The sequence below is a fragment of the Trichechus manatus genome, unplaced genomic scaffold, assembly GCF_000243295.1.
Source record: "Trichechus manatus latirostris isolate Lorelei unplaced genomic scaffold, TriManLat1.0 scaffold00074, whole genome shotgun sequence".
In the NCBI taxonomy this organism is placed as follows: domain Eukaryota; kingdom Metazoa; phylum Chordata; class Mammalia; order Sirenia; family Trichechidae; genus Trichechus; species Trichechus manatus.
Genome location: NW_004444010.1, coordinates 1,606,767 through 1,624,690, shown reverse-complemented (window position 1 = coordinate 1,624,690; position 17,924 = coordinate 1,606,767). Strand labels below are relative to the sequence as shown.

The 17,924-nt window shown below is 37.0% G+C and overlaps 1 pseudogene; it reads right to left on the bottom strand.

The window, feature by feature from the left end:
- Window positions 1-4,872: 4,872 nt before the first annotated feature.
- LOC101358070 (C-type lectin domain family 9 member A pseudogene) lies at window positions 4,873-12,782 on the bottom strand (annotated as a pseudogene).
- Between the last annotated feature and the right edge of the window lie 5,142 nt (window positions 12,783-17,924).

Genomic DNA, 17,924 nt, shown 5'->3' with positions numbered 1-17,924 from the left:
GACTGCTGCTTCCATGGGCATTGATTGTGGATTCAAGTAAAATGAAATCCTTGACAACTTCTATCTTTTCTCTGTTTATCATGATATTGCTTACTGATGGAGTTGTGAGGATTTTTGCTTTCTTTATGTTGAAGTATAACACAAACTGAAGACTGTGGTCTTTGATCTTCATCAGTAAGTGCTTCAAGTCCTCTTCACTTTCAGCAAGCAAGGTTGTGTCATCTGCATATCGCAGGTTGTTAATGAGTCTTCCTCTAGTCCTGATGCCCTGTTCTTCATATAGTCTGGCTTCTTGGATTGTTTGCTCAGAATACAGATGAAATAAGTATGATGAAAGAATACAATCCTGAAGCACACGTTTTCTGATTTTAAATTAAACCATGCAATATCTCCTTGTTCTGTTCCAATGACTGTCTCTTGGTCTATATACCAGTTCTACATGAGCACAGTTAAGTGTTCTGGAATTCACATTCTTCCCAATGTTACTCATAACTTGTTATGATCCACACAGTCAAATGTCTTCGCATAGTCAATAAAACACAGGTAAATATTCTCTGATATTATCTGCTTTCAGCCAAGATCGATCTGTCATCAGCAATGATGTCCTTCATAACACGTCTCTTTTGAATCTAGCTTGAATTTTTGTCAGTTCCCTTTCGATGTACTGCTGCAACTGCTTTTGAATTGTCTTCAGCAAAATTTTACTTGCATATGATATTAACGATATTGTTCAATAATTTCTGCATTCTGTTGGATCACCCTTCTTTGGAATGGGTACAAATATGGATTTCTTCCAGTCTATTGGCTAGTTAGCTGTCTTGCAATTTTCTCCAGAACTACATCCCTTTGTTGAAACATCTCAATTGGTATTAATTCCTGGAGCCTTGTTTTTCACTAATACAGTGCAACTTGGACTTCTTTCTTCAGTACTATTTTTTCTTATCATATGTTACCTCCTGAAATGGTTGGATGTCAAACAATTCTTTTTGGTACAGTGACTCTGTGTATTCCTTCCATTTTCTTTTGATGCTTCCTGTGTCCTTCAATATTTTGCCCATAGAATCTTTCAGTATTGCAACTTGAGGCTTGAATTTTTTGGTTAGTTCTTTCAAATTGAGAAATGCCAAGTGTGATCTTCCCTTTTGGTTTTCTAACTCCATGTCTTTGCACATTTCGTTATAATTACTATAATTTGTCTTCTCATGCTGCCCTTTGAAATCTTCTGTTCAGCTGTTTTATGTAATCATTTCTTCCTTTTGTTTTAGCTACTCGACTTTCAAGAGCAAGTTTCAGAGTCTCTTCTGACATCCATTTTGTTCTTTCTTTCCTGTCTTTTTAATGGCCTTTGGCTTTCTTCCTGTATGATGTCCTTGATGTCATTCCACAACTGGTCTGGTCTCCAGTCATTAGTGTTCAATGCGTCAAATCTCTTCTTTAAATGGTTTCTAAATTCAGGTGGGATGTGCTCAAGGTTGTAGTTTGGCTCTCATTTTGTTTTCATTTTCTTCGACTTCAACTTGTACTTGCATATGATCAGTTGATGGTCTATTTCACAGTCAGCCACTAGCTTTGTTCTGAATGAAGATATTGAGCTTCTCCATCTTCTCTTTCCACAGATGTAGTTCATTTGATTCCTATGTATTTCATCTGGCGAGGTCCCTGTGTATAGTCACCATTTATGTTGTTGAAAAAAGGTATTTGCAATGAAGCAGTCTTTGGTCTTGCAAAATTCTATCCTGTGATCTCTGGTGTCATTTCTATCAACAGGCCATATTTTCCAACTACCAATCCTTCTTCGTTTCCAACTTTCACATTGCAATCACAGTAATTATTAATACATCTTGATTGCTTGTTTGACCAATTTCAGACTGCAGAAGTTCGTAAAAATCTTCGGTTTCTTCATCTTTGGCCTTAGTGGTTGGTGAGTAAATTTGAATAATAGTCGTATTAACTGGTCTTCCTTGTAGATGTATGGATATTGTCCTATCACTGACAGTGTTGTACTTCAGGATAGATCTTCAAATGTTCTTTTTGCCCATAAATGTGAAACCATTCCTCTTCAATTTGTTATTATCAGCATAGTAGACCATATGATTATTTGATTCAAAATTGCCTATACCTGTCCATTTCAGCGCACTAATGCCTAAGACATTGATCTTTATGCATTCCATTTCATTTTGACAACTTCCAGTTTTCCTAGATTCACACTTTGTATTTTCCATGTTCCTATTATTAAAGGATGTTTGCAGCTGTTTCTTCTCATTTTCAGTCATGCCACATCAGCACAAGAAGGTCCTGAAAGCTTGACTCCACACACATCATTAAGGTCTACTCTACTTTGAGGAGGCAGCTTCTCCCAGTCATATTTTGAGTCTTCCAGCCTGAGGGGCTAATCTTCTAGCACTATATCAAACAATGTTCTGCCGATATTCACAAAGTTTTCACTGTCCAGTTTTTTTAGAAGTACATTGCTGGGTCCTTCTTTTTAGTCTGTCTTAATCTAGAAGCTCTGCTGAAACCTGTCTACTATGAGTGACCCTGCTGGTATTTGAAATGCCAATGGCATAGCTTCTGGATTCACAGCAACGTGCAAGCCACCACAGTATGACAAACTGACATACATGTGGTGGACTCCTGGTCTTAGAAGGTGAAAATCGTTGTCTTTCACTATTCAGTACAATGTTAGGTTTAAGTTTTCATTGGAGACCTTTATGAAGTTGAGGAAGTATCCTCTTATTCTTAGTTTTAGAGGATTTTTGTCAGTAATGGATATTGGATTGTTTGAAATGTTTTCTGCATAATTAAGATACTCATACACTTCTTTTTTTACTTTGCTACAAAGGTAAATTATATTGATTGATTTCTGAATGTTAAACCAACCTTATATTTCTGGGGTAAACCCCACATAATAATGATGCACTGTCCTTTTAATATAATGTTGTATTTGATATGTGAAAATTTTATTAAGATCTGTAGTTTTGTTTATTGTAATATCTTCTTCCAGTTTTGTTATTAGGGTAATATTGGCCTCATAGAATGTGTTGCGATTTAGTTGTCCAATGGAAACAATTGGAAATATAACATAAGCCTCTCCATCCATAAATAGCTTTTCTTTAGTATTTGAATATATTTAATATTAACATTAAATGTCCAAATGAACTTTCATCTTTGAAATTATTTTCAACCTCTGATGTTAAGAATGTCTTTTTTAAAAAATAAATGTTTCTACGCATAAAGATGTTTTTTCAGCAAACTGTATTTTTACACAAATAATGCGTGCCTTCTACGTTTATTTGCCAACAGTGCCCTCCTCCCTCAAGATATTTTCAGAAACGCCGCTATCTCAATTTTTTTTTTTTTTTACATGTTGCTGTAAAAAAAAAATTAGTATAGTGGGCTTACAAAAGTATCTCACGGTGGAGGGAGTGGTTGGTAAACAAATGTAGAAGATACTCACTATTTGTGTAAAAAATATGGTGATTTTGAATCAAGCAAAACTGGAAATGGTGAACACTTAAGAAAAAGGGGTGAATAGGTAACTCAGGATTAACTCATAGCAGTCATGAAAAATAAAGATGATATTTCCCAGCATAGTAGACCATGTGATTATCTGGTTCAAAATGGCCTATATTTGTCATAAAATGTAAAAATTCTAAATAGTGGTAAGTCCAAAGATCAAAATTCCGACATAATGTCATTTTTATTACAATTCTGGTAAGCTAAATATTAGACATGGAAACTGTTGTTGTTAGATGCAATCGAGTCGATTCCAACTCATAGTGACCCTAAGTACAACACTGCCTGATCCTGCGCCATGTTTACAATCATTGTTAAGATTGAGCCCATTGTTGCAGCCACTGTGTCAATCTATCTCATTGAGGGTCTTCCTCTTTTTTACTGATCGTCTACTTTGACAAGCATGATGTCCTTCTCTAGGGACTGATTCCTCCTGACAACAGGTTCAAAGTATGTGAGATGAAGTTTCACCTTCCTTGCTTGTAAGGAGGTTTCTGGCTGTACTTCTTCCAAGTCAGATTTGTTCATTCTTCTTGCAGTCCAACATATTCTTCACCAACATCAGAATTCAAGGGTGTCAATTCTTCTTTGATATTCCTTATCCATTGTCCAGCTTTCGCATGCATATGACGCGATTGAAAATACCATGGCTTGGGTCAGGCACACCTTAGTCCTTAAGGTAACATCTTTGCTTTTTAACATTTTAAAGAGAGATATAGAAACTACTGGCTTATATTTATGAATGAAAATATAATTTGTATTTTCATTGTCAAATAAAAAACAAATCCAGACTTTGTTGGGAGAAACTTTATTCAAGAATAAAAGAGGGAAAGGGAAGGAGGCCATTGCAGTACTGAGGAAGGGAACTTAAGGGAGAACACTCTAATTATAAGATCTGCAAGCGTCTGGAATAATTAGGGGAAAAGTGTTTTCCTTTTTTTTTTTGAGCTTAAAAGGCCACATTTATTTATGTATTTTAAAATACTAGTCAGCCAGAACTGCACTGTCTCTGCAGTGATTTACAGGATTTCTGTGTGGAGACTACAGCTACTCTAGACAAAAATGGAAATGATTTTCCTTCAGTTTGCTCTCAACTCTTCAGAGTTTTGTCTTCTGTACCTCTAAATCAATTTTATTCTTGCAGTTGGTTATGTCAAATGGGAGTCTGGAGTGTATTAAAGAATATTTCCAGGTGTAAATGCAAAACTAAGTTAGTTTTCATAGCCCAGACATTGGTTTACTTCAGCACTTGCTCTTAGACTTTTGGAGGCAAGTTTTCCAACGGCCTTTTCAAATATGAGTGTGAAAGAGAGGTCACTTCGAGCACAATTTCTTTCAGACAGTGGATCATAAATCTTACTTCTCACAGACACAATATTTCTAACTGCTGCAATTAGCTGAAAAAAAAGGGACTTATCCCTGAGGTATCCACAGTCCTGGTTACTTGATTGGAGTCTCTGAAATGACCCCAGGTCAGGGGAAGGAGAGGAGCCATCTTGCCAAAGCCAAGGTCCATCAAGTCCATCCTGAGGCAGTCCTACCCAGTAATGGGAGTCTTTTTTGATTTTCCATAAGATGCCAGTAATAAAATCCATTTCTTCTTCACTGTTCATTTGCAGAAGCTTGTAGTCCTCCTTGGAACAATCTTCTTTACTCTGGTGCCAAAACTTCTACTTTTCAAGGAAATAGTGACAACTTTCCGCATTCTGAATCCAGTTATCTGGACAAGGGTTGCAGTTATGGGCTGAACTGAAAGAGTTTTGCATCAGAGTTTGGAAGCGCTTCATCTGAAGGTCACGCTTTCCATTCCACTGGGTAAAGCTTAACAGTGCTTTATCCTGTTGGATTAGTTTTTCTTGCAGTTCCATTTCAATAGTGGACACCTGGAAGACTTCAAACAATAACAATCGTTCCTAATACAGACATATTGTAACTTACGAAACTTTCAACGTAGACTAAAGTCAGCCACAAGTTACTGATTATTTTTGTGACTTGAATTTGCATTATTTTAGGGTTTTTTAAAATCGTGTTTTAAGTGAAAGTTTACAGTTCAAGTCAGTTTCTCATACAAAAATTTATACACATATTGATATTTGACCCTAGCGGTTCTCCCCATACTGTGACAGCACATTCCTCCTTTCCACCCCGGATTTCCTGTGTCCGTTCAACCAGCTCCTGTCCGTTTTTGCTTCTCGTTTCACCTCTGGACAGGAGCTGCTCATTTAGTCTCATATACCTACTTGAGCTAAGAAGCACTCTCTTCACAAGTACCATATTAAGTCCCATGGTCCAGTCTAATCTTTGTCTGAAGAGTTGACTTCGGGAATGGTTTCAGTTCTGAGCTAATGGAGAGTCTGGGGGTCATAGTTTCCGGGGTCTCTCCAGTCTCAGTCAGACCATTACGTCTGGTCTTTTTACTAGAATTTGAGTTCTACATCCCACTTTTATCCTGCTCCATCAGGGGCTCTCCGTTGTGTTCCCTGTCAGGGCAGTCATTGGTGGTAATCGGGCACCATCTGGTTCTTCTTGTCTCAGGCTGATGCAGTCTCTGGTTTATGTGGCCCTTCCTGTCTCTTGGGCTAATATTTTGCTTGTGTCTTTGGTGTTCTTCATTCTTCTTTGTTCCAGCTGGATTGGGACCAGTTGATGTATCTTATATTGCCACTTGCTAGCTTTTAAGACCCCAGATGCCAGTCACTAAAGTGGGATGTGGAACATTTTCTTAATAAACTTTGTTATGCCAATTGACCTAGATGTCCCCTGAAACCATAGTCCCCAGACCCCCGCCCCTGCTACTCTGTCCCTTGAAGTTTTTGGTTGTATTCAGGAAACTTCTTAGCTTTTGGTTTAGTCCAGTTGTGTTGACTTCCCCTGTATTGTGTGTTGTCCTTCCCTTTACCTAAAATAGTTCTAATCTACTATCTAGTTAGTGTATACCCTTCTCCCTCCCTCCCCATGTTGTAACCATCAAAGAATGTTTTCTTCTGTGTTTAAACCTTCTCTTGAGTTCTTATAATAGTGCTCTCTTTCAATATTTGTCCATTTCTGACTAATTTCACTCAGTATAATGCCTTCCAGATTCATCCACATTATGAGATATTTTGCAGATTCATCATTGTTGTTTATCGTTGCATAGTATTCCATTGTGCAAATATACCATAATTTGTTTATCTGTATGTCCGTTGATGGGCATCTAGGTTGTTTCCTTCATTTTGATATTGTGAACAGTGCTGCAATGAGCATAGGTATGCATTGATCTATTTGTGTAATGGCTCTTGTTTCTCTAGGATATATTCCAAGGAGCAGGATTGTTGGATCGTATGGTATTTCTATTTCTAGCTTTTTAAGGAAATGCCAGATGGATTTCCAATGTGGTTGTACCATTTTATATTCCCATCAGCAGTGTGTAAGTGTTCCAGTCTCTCCATAACCTCTCCAACATTTATTATTTTGTGTTTTTTGGATTAATGCTAGCCTTGTTGGGGTGAGATGATATCTCATTGTAGTTTTGATTTGCATTTCTCTAATGGCTAATGATCGTGAGCATTTCCACATGTACCTGGTAGCCGCCTGAATGTCTTCTTTGGTGCAGTGCCTTTTCATATCCTTTGCCCATTTTTTAATTGGGTTATTTGTCTTTTTGTTGTTGAGGTTTTGCAGTATCTTGTATATTTTAGGGATTAGACGCTGATCAGATTTGTCATAGCCAAAAATTTTTTCCCAGTCTGTAGGTTGTCTTTTGACTCTTTTGATGAAGTCTTTTGATGAGTATAAGTGTTTGATTTTTAGGAGCTCCTAGTTATCTAGTTTCTCCTCTCGTATTTGTGCACCATTAGTAATGTTTTATAGTCTGTTTATGCCATGTATTAGGGCTCCTAGTGTTGTCCCTATTATTTCTTCCATGATCTTTATCATTTTAGATTTTATATTTAAGTCTTTGATCCATTTTGAGTTAGTTTTGTGCATGGTGTGAGGTATGGGTTTTGTTTCATTTTTTTTTATAGATGGATATCCAGTTATTCCAGCACCATTTGTTAAAGAGACTATCTTTTCCCCATTTAATAGACTTTGGGCCTTTGTCAAGTATCAGCTGCTTACATGTGGATGAATTTATGTCTGGATTCTAAATTCTGTTCTTGGTCTATGTATCTGTTGTTGTACCAGTACCAGGCTGTTTTGACTACTGTGGAGGTATAATAGGTTCTAAAATCAGGTAGTGTGAGGCCTCCCACTTTGTTCTTCTTCAGTAATGCTTTCTTCTCTGGGGCCTCTTCCCTTTCCATATGAAGCTGGTGATCTGTTTCTTCATCTCATTAAAAAATGCCATTGGAATTTGGATTGGGATTGCATTGTATCTGTAGATCACTTTGGGTAGAATAGACATTTTCACAATGTTGAGTCTTCCTATCCATGAGCAAGGTATGTTTTTTCACTTATATAGGTCTCTTTCGGTTTCTTGCAGTAGTGTCTTGTAGTTTTATTTGTACAGATCTTTTATGTCTCTTGGTTAGATTTATTCCTAAGTATTTTATCTTCTTGGGGGCTATTGTAAATGGTATAGATTTGGTGATTTCCTCTTTGAAGTTCTCTTTGTTGGTGTAGAGGAATCCAACTGATTTTTGTATGTTTATCTTGTATCCTGATACGGTGCTGAAATGTTTTATTAGTTCCAATAGTTTTCTTGTGGATTATTTGAGGTTTTCTGTATAATATATCATTGTCAATAGAGACACTTTTACTTCTTCCTTACCAATTTAGATGCCCTTTATTACTTTTTCTAGCCTAATTGCTCTGGCTAGGAACTCCAGCACAATGTTGATAAGAGTGGTGATAAAGGGCATCCTAGTCCTTCACTAAAACTGTATGTTGAAGTCTCCTACTATTATTGTGGCGCTGTCTAGCTCCCTTTTCAATGCTATTAGAGTTTGTTTTATGTTATTTTGAAGTCTTGTCATTGGTTGCACATATATTTATTATGGTTATGTCCTCTTTGTGTATTGACCCTTTAATCATTATATACTGTCCTTCCTTATCCTTCGTGGCAGATTTTGCTTTTAAGTCTATTTTGTCAGAGATTAATATTGCCACTCCTGCTCTGTTTTGGTTGTTGTTTGCTTGATATATTTTTTTCCATCCTTTGAGTTTTACTTCGTTTGTGTCTTTAAAGTCTAAGGTGTGTCTCTTCCAGACAGCATAAAGATGGATCATGTTTTTTAATCTATTCTGCCACTCTCTATCTCTTTATTGGTGCATTTAGTCCATTTAGCATAAATATTGATAGGTGCCAGTTTAGTGCTGTCATTTTGATATCTTTTTTGTGTGCTGTTGACAGTTTATTTGTTCCACTTAATTTTCGGTGCTGAGTTGTTTTTCTTTAAGTATTTTCTTTTCATCTTTTTCAATGTTGTTGATTTTGTATTTGCTGAGTCTTTATATTTTTGTTTTTGATTTTAATGTGTAGGATTGTTAGTTTCCTTTGTGATTACCTTAATATTTACCTCTATTTTTCTAAATTTAAACCAATCTCTTATTTCTTTATATCACCTTGACCTCCTCTCCATATGAAAGATTTATGATCTCTTTTTTGTTTAATGTTGTCATCTTTTACATATTGACATCTGTTTCTGTATTTTCAGGGTTTTAGCTTTGGTGTATTTTTGTGACTTCCCTTTGTGGGTTACTCTATCCTGTGTTCTAGTCTTGGGTTGTTATCTGACGTGATTGATTTTCTAACCAGAGGACTCCCTTTAGTATTTCTTTTAATTTTGGTTTGATTTTTACAAATTCCCTAAACTTCTGTTTATTTGGAAATGCCCTAATTTCACCATCATATCTGAGAGACAGTTTTGCAGGATATATAATTCTTGGCTTGCAATTTTTTTCTTTCAAGGCTTTATATATGTCATCCCATTGCCTTCTTGCCTGCATGGTTTCTGCTGAGCAGTCCAAGCTTAGTCTTATTGATTCTCCGTTGTAGATGACTTTTTGTTTAGCTCTAGCTGCTCATAAAATTGTCTCTTTATCTTGGTTTTGGTAAGTTTGATTATAATATGTCTTGGTGACTTTCTTTTGGAATCTACCTTGAGAAGGGTAGGTATCTTTTCATCTTTCAGGATATCAGGGAAGTTTTTTGCCAACAAATCTTTAGCAATTCTCTCTGTATTTTCTGTTATCCTGCCCTGTTCTGGTACTCCAGTCACTCATAGGTTATTCCTCTTGATAGAGTCCCAAATAATTCTTAGGGTTTCTTCATTTTTTTAAATTCTTTTATCTGATTTTTTTTCAAATAAGTTGGTGTCAAGTGCTTTATCATCAGTCCCACTAATTCTGACTTCCATTGCCTCAATTCTGCTCCTATGACTTTCTCTTGAGTTGTCTAATTCTGAAATTTTATTGTTAATTTTCTGGATTTCTGTTTGCTATCTCTCTATGGATTCTTGTAGCCTGTTAAATTTGTCATTGTGCTCTTCTCTAATCTTCTTAAGTTCATGTATTGCTTTGTTTGTGTGTTCCTTGGCTTGTTCTACATATTGCCTGATATCCTTCCTGATATCTTAAAGAGTTCTGTATACTAATCTTTTGTATTCTACCTCTGGTAATTCCAAGAAGTTCTCTTCCTCCAGAAAATTTCTTGATTTTTTGTTTTGGGGGCTTGCTGAAGCCATCATGGTCTGCCTCTTTATGTGATTTGATATTGACTGTTGTGTCCAAGCCATCAATAAGTTATTATATTTATTTATTTAATATTTGCTTACTGTGTCCTAGTTTCTTGTTTTGTTTTGATATGCCCAAATAGGTTGCTCGTGTGAGCTAGTTTGATTATTGATGCCTTGGAAGCTCTAACGTCCTATAATCAGGTGGTTAGAGCTGTTACTGGGTATGTGAGCCCAGAAGTCTGTTAACTTTTCTTGTATGGATTCAGCTAAGGTGTCCAGTTAGTTGGTGTTAGGGGTGACTGGAGTAAGCTCAGGTATCTGGCTGCAGTAGGGGTCATGCACTGAGCAAGACAGGGGGCTGATGGCTGTCCCTGAGTGTCTGGGAGGAAATCATGTTCCTGTTCCTTAGGGTGCGTGGGTGGGTGGGTTTTGCAGCCGGACTAGGGGCACCCAGTGCTGTTGGCTGTAAGGACTGGGAGGCACCACTTTTTCTTGGACCCCTGTCGCAGGTGGCTTGTCCTCAGGCCCCTGATGTGGGTAGGTGAGGATCCTGCTTAATGGACAGAGTGGTATCAAATGTCATGAACCTGCCACTCCACCATATAGCTGATACAGTGAAGTTAGGCTTCAAGTATATACTCTGTTCTACTGTGCTAATGAGGGTCTACGCTGTCAAAATGAGCCCACACAGGTCTATGCAAGGGTGAAAGGCATTCAAAGTCTGTGGACCTCTTATGCCTGTGACTAGATAAAGGAGCTATGCCTGCCCTGAGTTCCTGGCTTAGGGGAGCTGGCAGATTATTTTTGCTGTTTGTTAATTTGTTCCCCCTCCAAGGCAGGGAGAATGGGTCAGGAAGTGTGAAGGGTCCTACTTCTGGTCCAAGGGAAGCCGCAGTTGCTGAAGCCAGCCTGGGATAAGGTGCACAGCAGGGACGGAGCAGGTAAATAGGAGAGAGGTTCTTCCCAAACAGGTGTTTTTGGATCCATGTAGTAGGTTAAATGCATGTACTTATTTTTTGCCAATTTAATGCTGCTTTCCACTGGCTCTGGAGGCCTGAGCAGACTCTCCATCACTCGGTCTCTCCAATGTGGAAAACGTATCCCAAACGCCACTACCTGCCTCACTGCCATGTACCAGCTGATCTGGCCTGAAGGGCTCCAGCTCCCTCTGGGTGAGGTCTGGCAACTCCTTGCTGCTTCTTAACTGTCCTTCCCTTCCCCGCCACTCAGTCTGATTCCTCAACTTTGCCTTTGATGTTCAGGGCTCCTAGATTGTCATATATAATCAATTTACTTATTTTTTTTTTGGTCTTTGTTGTAAGAGGGACCACTGGAAGTGTATGATTCCTCTGCCATCTTGGCCCCACCCTGTGTTTTTCTTTTATAGAAAGTGAGAGTAAACAAGGTTGGACAGTGCCCAAGTGTTTGGAAATGGAGTAAGCAGGTGACGTCATTGGATAGTAAATCAGAATGTTTTACAGTAAGGTCAGCCTATTCTCTGGCAGGGGACCTTGGTTAGGGGTAGTATGTTGCCTCAAGGAATCCTGGTGGCACAGTGGTTAAGAGCTAGGCTGCTACCAAAAGATTGGTGATTTGAACCCACCACCTACTCCAAGGGAGAAAGATGTAGCAGTCTGTTTCCATAAAGATTTCAGTGTCGGAAACCCTATGGGGCAGTTCTACTTTGTCCTGTAGCTATGAGTTGGAATAGATCCAACAGCAACAAGTTCTGTTTGGTTCAGATGTTGGCTCACGCTAAGGGTGGAATAAAATTCAGGGACTTGGGGGAAATAGAGAAGCTAAACCAGACTTGGGTTAGCAAGCAGTTTGTTTCTGATTGATCAGTGGGGACAAGCAATTCAGTTACTCATTCATGAGGGGAGGAATGGGAATTTGGAGGGCTTTGTCATAGCTAGGGAGCCCTGGTGGTGCAGTGGTTAAGTGCTTGGCGGCTAACCAAAAGATTGGCGGTTGAAACCCATCAACTACCCCACAGAAAAAAGATATGGCTGTCTGCTTCCATAAAGATCACAGCCTTGGAAACCCTTTGAGGCAGTTCTACTGTCTCCTATACGGCTGCTGTGAGTCAGAATTGACTTGATAGCAATGAGTTTAATGGGTCATAGGTAAACAAGGAGGCATCCATGAGTCTTATCTAAGTCATATGGGAAGGGTGATTGTTTGCAGCAAGCCCTTTTTCTTAACACAGAGGGTGGGGAAATTTCTTTAACCATTGATGTTTTCCAATATCATAGGGTTCAGGTAAAATTCAACATTAGCAGCAAAGTGAGACAATATTCCTTCAAGTTTTAAGGTTTAAAAATAATTATTTTGGTAAAGTTGTTAAATTATTTTACAAGAAAAAGTTGTAAGCACATTTATATTTACACTTAGTTTAAGTTATTATTCTATGATAGTTTTTAATAAAATTTAAGTAACAGGAGGTATAATCTTTTTTTTTAAACTTTTATTGAAAATCTAGGCCCATCATTTCATTTTCAGAGTCAAGAAATATGAAATGATAAAAATTTATTTTTTTAAGAAAAGTAAACAGAGATCAAAATGCTTACAAAAGAGATCATGGATAATTTTTACCTCACAAAAGTGCATCGCGACTCCTCCTTGTTTGTAAATTGAAATTAAATTGGTAAAATTATAAACTATTCTTTTGTGCAACTTCACGCTTAGCCAGCAGGTGTCAGTCTTATACTATCTTATACAGTATTACACGTTAATATCATGCAAGTAGTTGGTGTTTTGTGACTTGCTTTTTGAGATATTCAGTAAATTAAAGATAAGGGGGAAAATCACCCAAATGCACAGTACGATTCTAGCTATAGGTGGGGACAAAAACATTTAAACCATCCTTTGTTTTTGTTGTTGTTAGATGCCGTCGAGTTGGTTTGGACTCGAAGCAATTCTATGTGCAACAGAATGAAACACTGCCCGGTCCTGCGCCATCCTCAAAATCATTGTTATGGTTGAGCCTATTGTTGCAGCCACTGTGTCAATCCATCTCGTTGAGGATCTTCCTCTTTTTCCCTGACCCTCTAGTTTAACAAGCATGATGTCCTTCCCGAGGGACTGATCCCTCCTGACAATATGTCCAAAGTAGGGGAGATGGAGTCTCGCCATCCGTGCTTCTAAGGAGCATTCTGGTTGTACTTCTTCCAAGGCAGATTTGTTTGTTCTTTTGACAATCCATGGTATATTCAATATTCTTCGCCAACCCCACAATTCAATGGCGTCAATTCTTCTTCCGTCTTCAGAAAATGTAAACCATGCGTTAGAAAGCACTATTTATTCACTGATTGTAAAATGGCAAGGTTTGGAAGGTAATTTTGCATTATTTATCCAGAAGTGAGGTAAAAAAAAAAAAAAAATTCATACCGGTTGACTGTCTAAAATTTGTTTTAACTGAATTAAAAGTTTGTTTTAGTTAAATGAAAATGAAGCAAATAATTATGCAAAAAATATGAAAAGAGTTTCTTAAAATACTGTTAATTGGAAAAGAGCAGTATATAATTATATATACATCATAGGTATGGTGATCGAGCCACCCATATATCACAATTTTTAAAAGTGTATATATTAAGGGTTATAAAATTGTTGACAGTGGTTATTTGTGGATTGTGGTATTATGTTTAAATATTTTACTTTCTAAAATTTCTATAATCACTACACAATGCTTTATTACAAAATACAGAGTAAGAAGACACATTTCTCTAAATTATTTCTGCTAAATGTGAACTGCTGATTCATTCTGGTGATATAATCTGATACAATTAAAATGACACTATGGGACTGAGAGCTTTTAAAAAGAAATGTAGCCTAGAGTGGCACGGTGTTGGAATTTCATACATGCACTTCCTTACCCTGCTCTCAACGTTTTAGGTAACATATGTCCCATCTTTGAGTATAATGTCCCAGTTTCTTCTTTTATGATGTCACCTATTCTTCTCTTTTATTTCTTGTTTCATTTACCGAGCACTTAAATAGTACAGATATTGACCTATTTAATCCATACGGCAACCTTAGAAGGTAGGTAAAATTTTTAATAAATTAGGAAAGTGAGGCATAGATAACAGAGCTGGGATCTGAACCCAAGTGTCAGATTCCATGTTTTTAACTCCTCTGCTCATCCCCAAAATGACATATGGATGGAAGGTGACATTTTAAAGCGATGATTATTTTGAAAATTATATGGATACAAATCTCAGTTCACAGAAATCAGATGTAAAGGAAATATAGATTAATTTTGGTTTTACCTTTACTTTGGGTCTAGTGGGTCTCTCTGCTTTGGTATGGCATTCTCATGGGCCTGGGAATCGCTAGTCTGCCTCCATGTCTCACCAGGGTAGGGGACTTTCTCTGAGGAGGCTGTCTACAGCCCTGCCTGCCCATGAGCAATAGGTATCTCTTCTTTCCCTCGGTTCTTGCCACTTCTCCAAAGTCTCACTCCAGAAACAGGATACACACTCCTTCTGTTCTCAGATCCAACAAACTTACCCATGGTGTTGATTTTTTCCCAGAGTTCTTTGAGTACTGGGACACCTGTCCCCTGCTTCCCAAATCCTCTGTTTTCTCTTACCTGATATTTCCTTCTCCTTAGGAAATTAGCACACAATAGCTGAGTAGCTTGAACATGGAGAAACTCAAAGAAGGGTATACAAGAAAATACAAGAAAAAAAGGATTAATATTTCCAACCTATCATGAAATATTAAAAGGAGAAAATTAAATTTAAAGAATCTATTGTGTAACTATTACATCAGGCAATTTTTTTAGAGATCTTGTATTCCATTATTAACTCAGAGATTCCCATAAATTCTAAAATAAGTGGATATCCTTTATTTCCAACTGCATGAATGATAGCCACATGATGACTATCATTTTCAAATTTCTCCTTATTGCTTTGTTTCATAAACACTGAGAGAGAAAAAGGGACTGACTCCTGATTACTCTAGGACAATTAATCCTCTTCCAAATTAATCTTTTTCCAATTGCTGCTATTTCTCAGTTCTCCACTATTTGGAGCTATTGCTTTGTACTTCAGAAGGTCTTACTGAGTTTTGTTATAATTTCTGAATGCTTTTTAAAAATATTTTTATCTTCTTAGCAGGTTTTTCAGATATGCAATTACCAGCTCCTGTTAGCATATGTCTTTTCAATGGAATTGCCCTTTGTCATATGGCCCTTACTTTTACAAGAACGATAAAATCAGCTTCTGTGGATAGCTCTGACTCACTAATACTAAGTAAGTGTGTAGATCACTCCTGACACTATTTAAGAGGCTGGCATCTGAGAAATTTTAGGCAGTCTCAGCTTGGGCAACAGTTCTCAATTAGCTGTTGAATCACATTACCACATTTTGCCTGGCAATCAACATATGTATATATAATCAAGTTTTGTTTGGTTGTTTTCCCATTTATCTGGTTTTTGGAGCTAGCTAGATATGGTCAATGCACTCTGGAATGAAAGGTAAATGCGTTGTATGTTACTATAGATGTGCAAGACTATCATGCCCACGTATTTCTTGCTAAGTAGACTTTCATATCGCTGAGATGAGGATATGTGGTTATGCGTGGCCCAGAATTCTTCAGGAGTAGAACAGATATTCCTAGCTATTGGTATGAAGAGAGCTGATTTTGGAATTAACAAGACATACTATCTGTTACAGGAGAAACCAAGGATAAAAGTACAGTCTCTTCTCTGTTCCTTCCAGAAATGCTTGTTCAAAAGAAGTAATTTACATATTCCCTAAAATAAAAATAAAGTGCTGCTATCACTGCTATCAATGACTCAAAGGCTTTTAGAATACTTTACCTTATAAGTACAGCTCTGAAAAGAGCTGGACATTTTTCAAAAATGTAATTTAAAAGTGTCTAAATTGTGAAATCATATGGAAAGACTTCTGATTATCTTCAGTTCTGAACATGCATACAAAAAAAAACCTACCAGTTATTCAAGCAGCCATCAGCTGTGTAGACATATGGTTTTCAGTCTCCTGAATGCATGTAATCAATGCATCCTTGATATTAAAAAATCCATTAAACATTAGAAGTATGTTTTAAAGCATTTCTCATTTCTTTTTTAAAAAATACTGTTTTTTTTTTTTGTAAGTTGTGTTACTTCTTATGAGATTAAACTTCTCTGTTTTGAATTTTAATTTTGGACTTAAATTAATTTAAAGGTAATTCTAGACTATTCTATATAATTTAATAATTATTTCGAGTATTTTAAATTTACCAAAAAATTATATCAATAACACTTTATGGATGTTATTATTATGATATAGTTTGCCCACATGCTCCTAATGACAAATAGTTCTGAATGAAGAGAAAGCCCTTAATAATGGTTATTAGGGAAAAACAAAGCAAAAGTAAAACAAACAAACATAGGTACTGGTAGTGAGGAGTTAGCCAACAGTGAAGGAAGGAAGAACGTAGAAGAAAAAAGAAGGGAAGGGAAATATTCATTTTATGAAGGTTGACCAATCTTGTCAAGCCGGTGTTTGAAGGCTCTGCATGAGACTGGACAAAGCAAATGGTCCCTTGAGTGTATGCTGCCCCGTGTAGAAAGCAGCTCAAGCATAGAGTCATCTCGGGGAAAACACAAGTGTGTGTGACAACAGGACAACCTTCCTTTTTTCTGATAACTTATGGCCAAATTCTTGAATGCTTCTACCATATCTAGATGACTTGACTTCACTCATTAGTACTATATGGGGATAGTTTTTCTTTTTAGTTTTATTTTATTTTATTTTTTGCCTTGTGGAGGTTTGTGGGATGGCAATGGCAGAAAAACATCTAAGTATTATTTTGTAGAGTAAGAACTTGCCAAGCAACCACTGGTTGTAAAATATGCAAAAAAAAAACCCCTACTTTTTCTCCAGAAAATTACTCCGTCCTATTAATTCCTCTTAGGGCCCACTTTCACATGTTTTTCTTCAATTGCTGTATAAACATCAAATATTTCTGTATGACACATTATCACCAGAGGCTGTCTGAATGGTGTTGAACTCCAGAAAATAAAATAAAGAATGACTTGTCTTTCTCTAACTTTGCCTAATTGTGTTATATAAAATATGTCATAATATTGGAGTCCCTAGGTGGCACAAACGGTTAAGAACTGGACTACCAACTGAAAGACGGGTGATTCAAATCCACGCAGAGGCACCTCAGAAGAAAGGACTGGCAATCTACTTCTAAAAAAATCACAGCTATTGAAAACCCTACGGAGTGTAGTTCTACTCTGACACACTTGGGGTTATCATGAGTCAGAATTGACTCTACAGTAACTGGAAAAAAAAATATACTATTATATATAATATATTCTATATTTTAAAAGTTCTAATTGAATACATAGGATGATATAGCAAACAACTGATAGAACTCTTTTTTATGGCATCCAGAGGCAGCTTTTAACAGGGCTACTAATAACACAGTTTTGAGACTCTAAAATTAATAGATCAACATTGTCATGTGAATTAAAAGGCCTGTTTTTCATTAGTATGTATCTGGAGTTGTCTGACACCTACCTCCTTGCTTCTATTACTCTACTCAAGAACCCATTTCTGAAATGTTATGGAGACATCTCTCTCCCAGGCACAAATTGTCTTAATTATCTAACTAGGTCCATTTCACCAAGGTCTGTGAGTCTTGATCCCAGTTTTGGCTTTACTCTTCTTTGTGTTCCTTAACTTTCTTCAAGCTAACCGTCATGTTTCAAATCATTATTATCCTCAGTTGTTG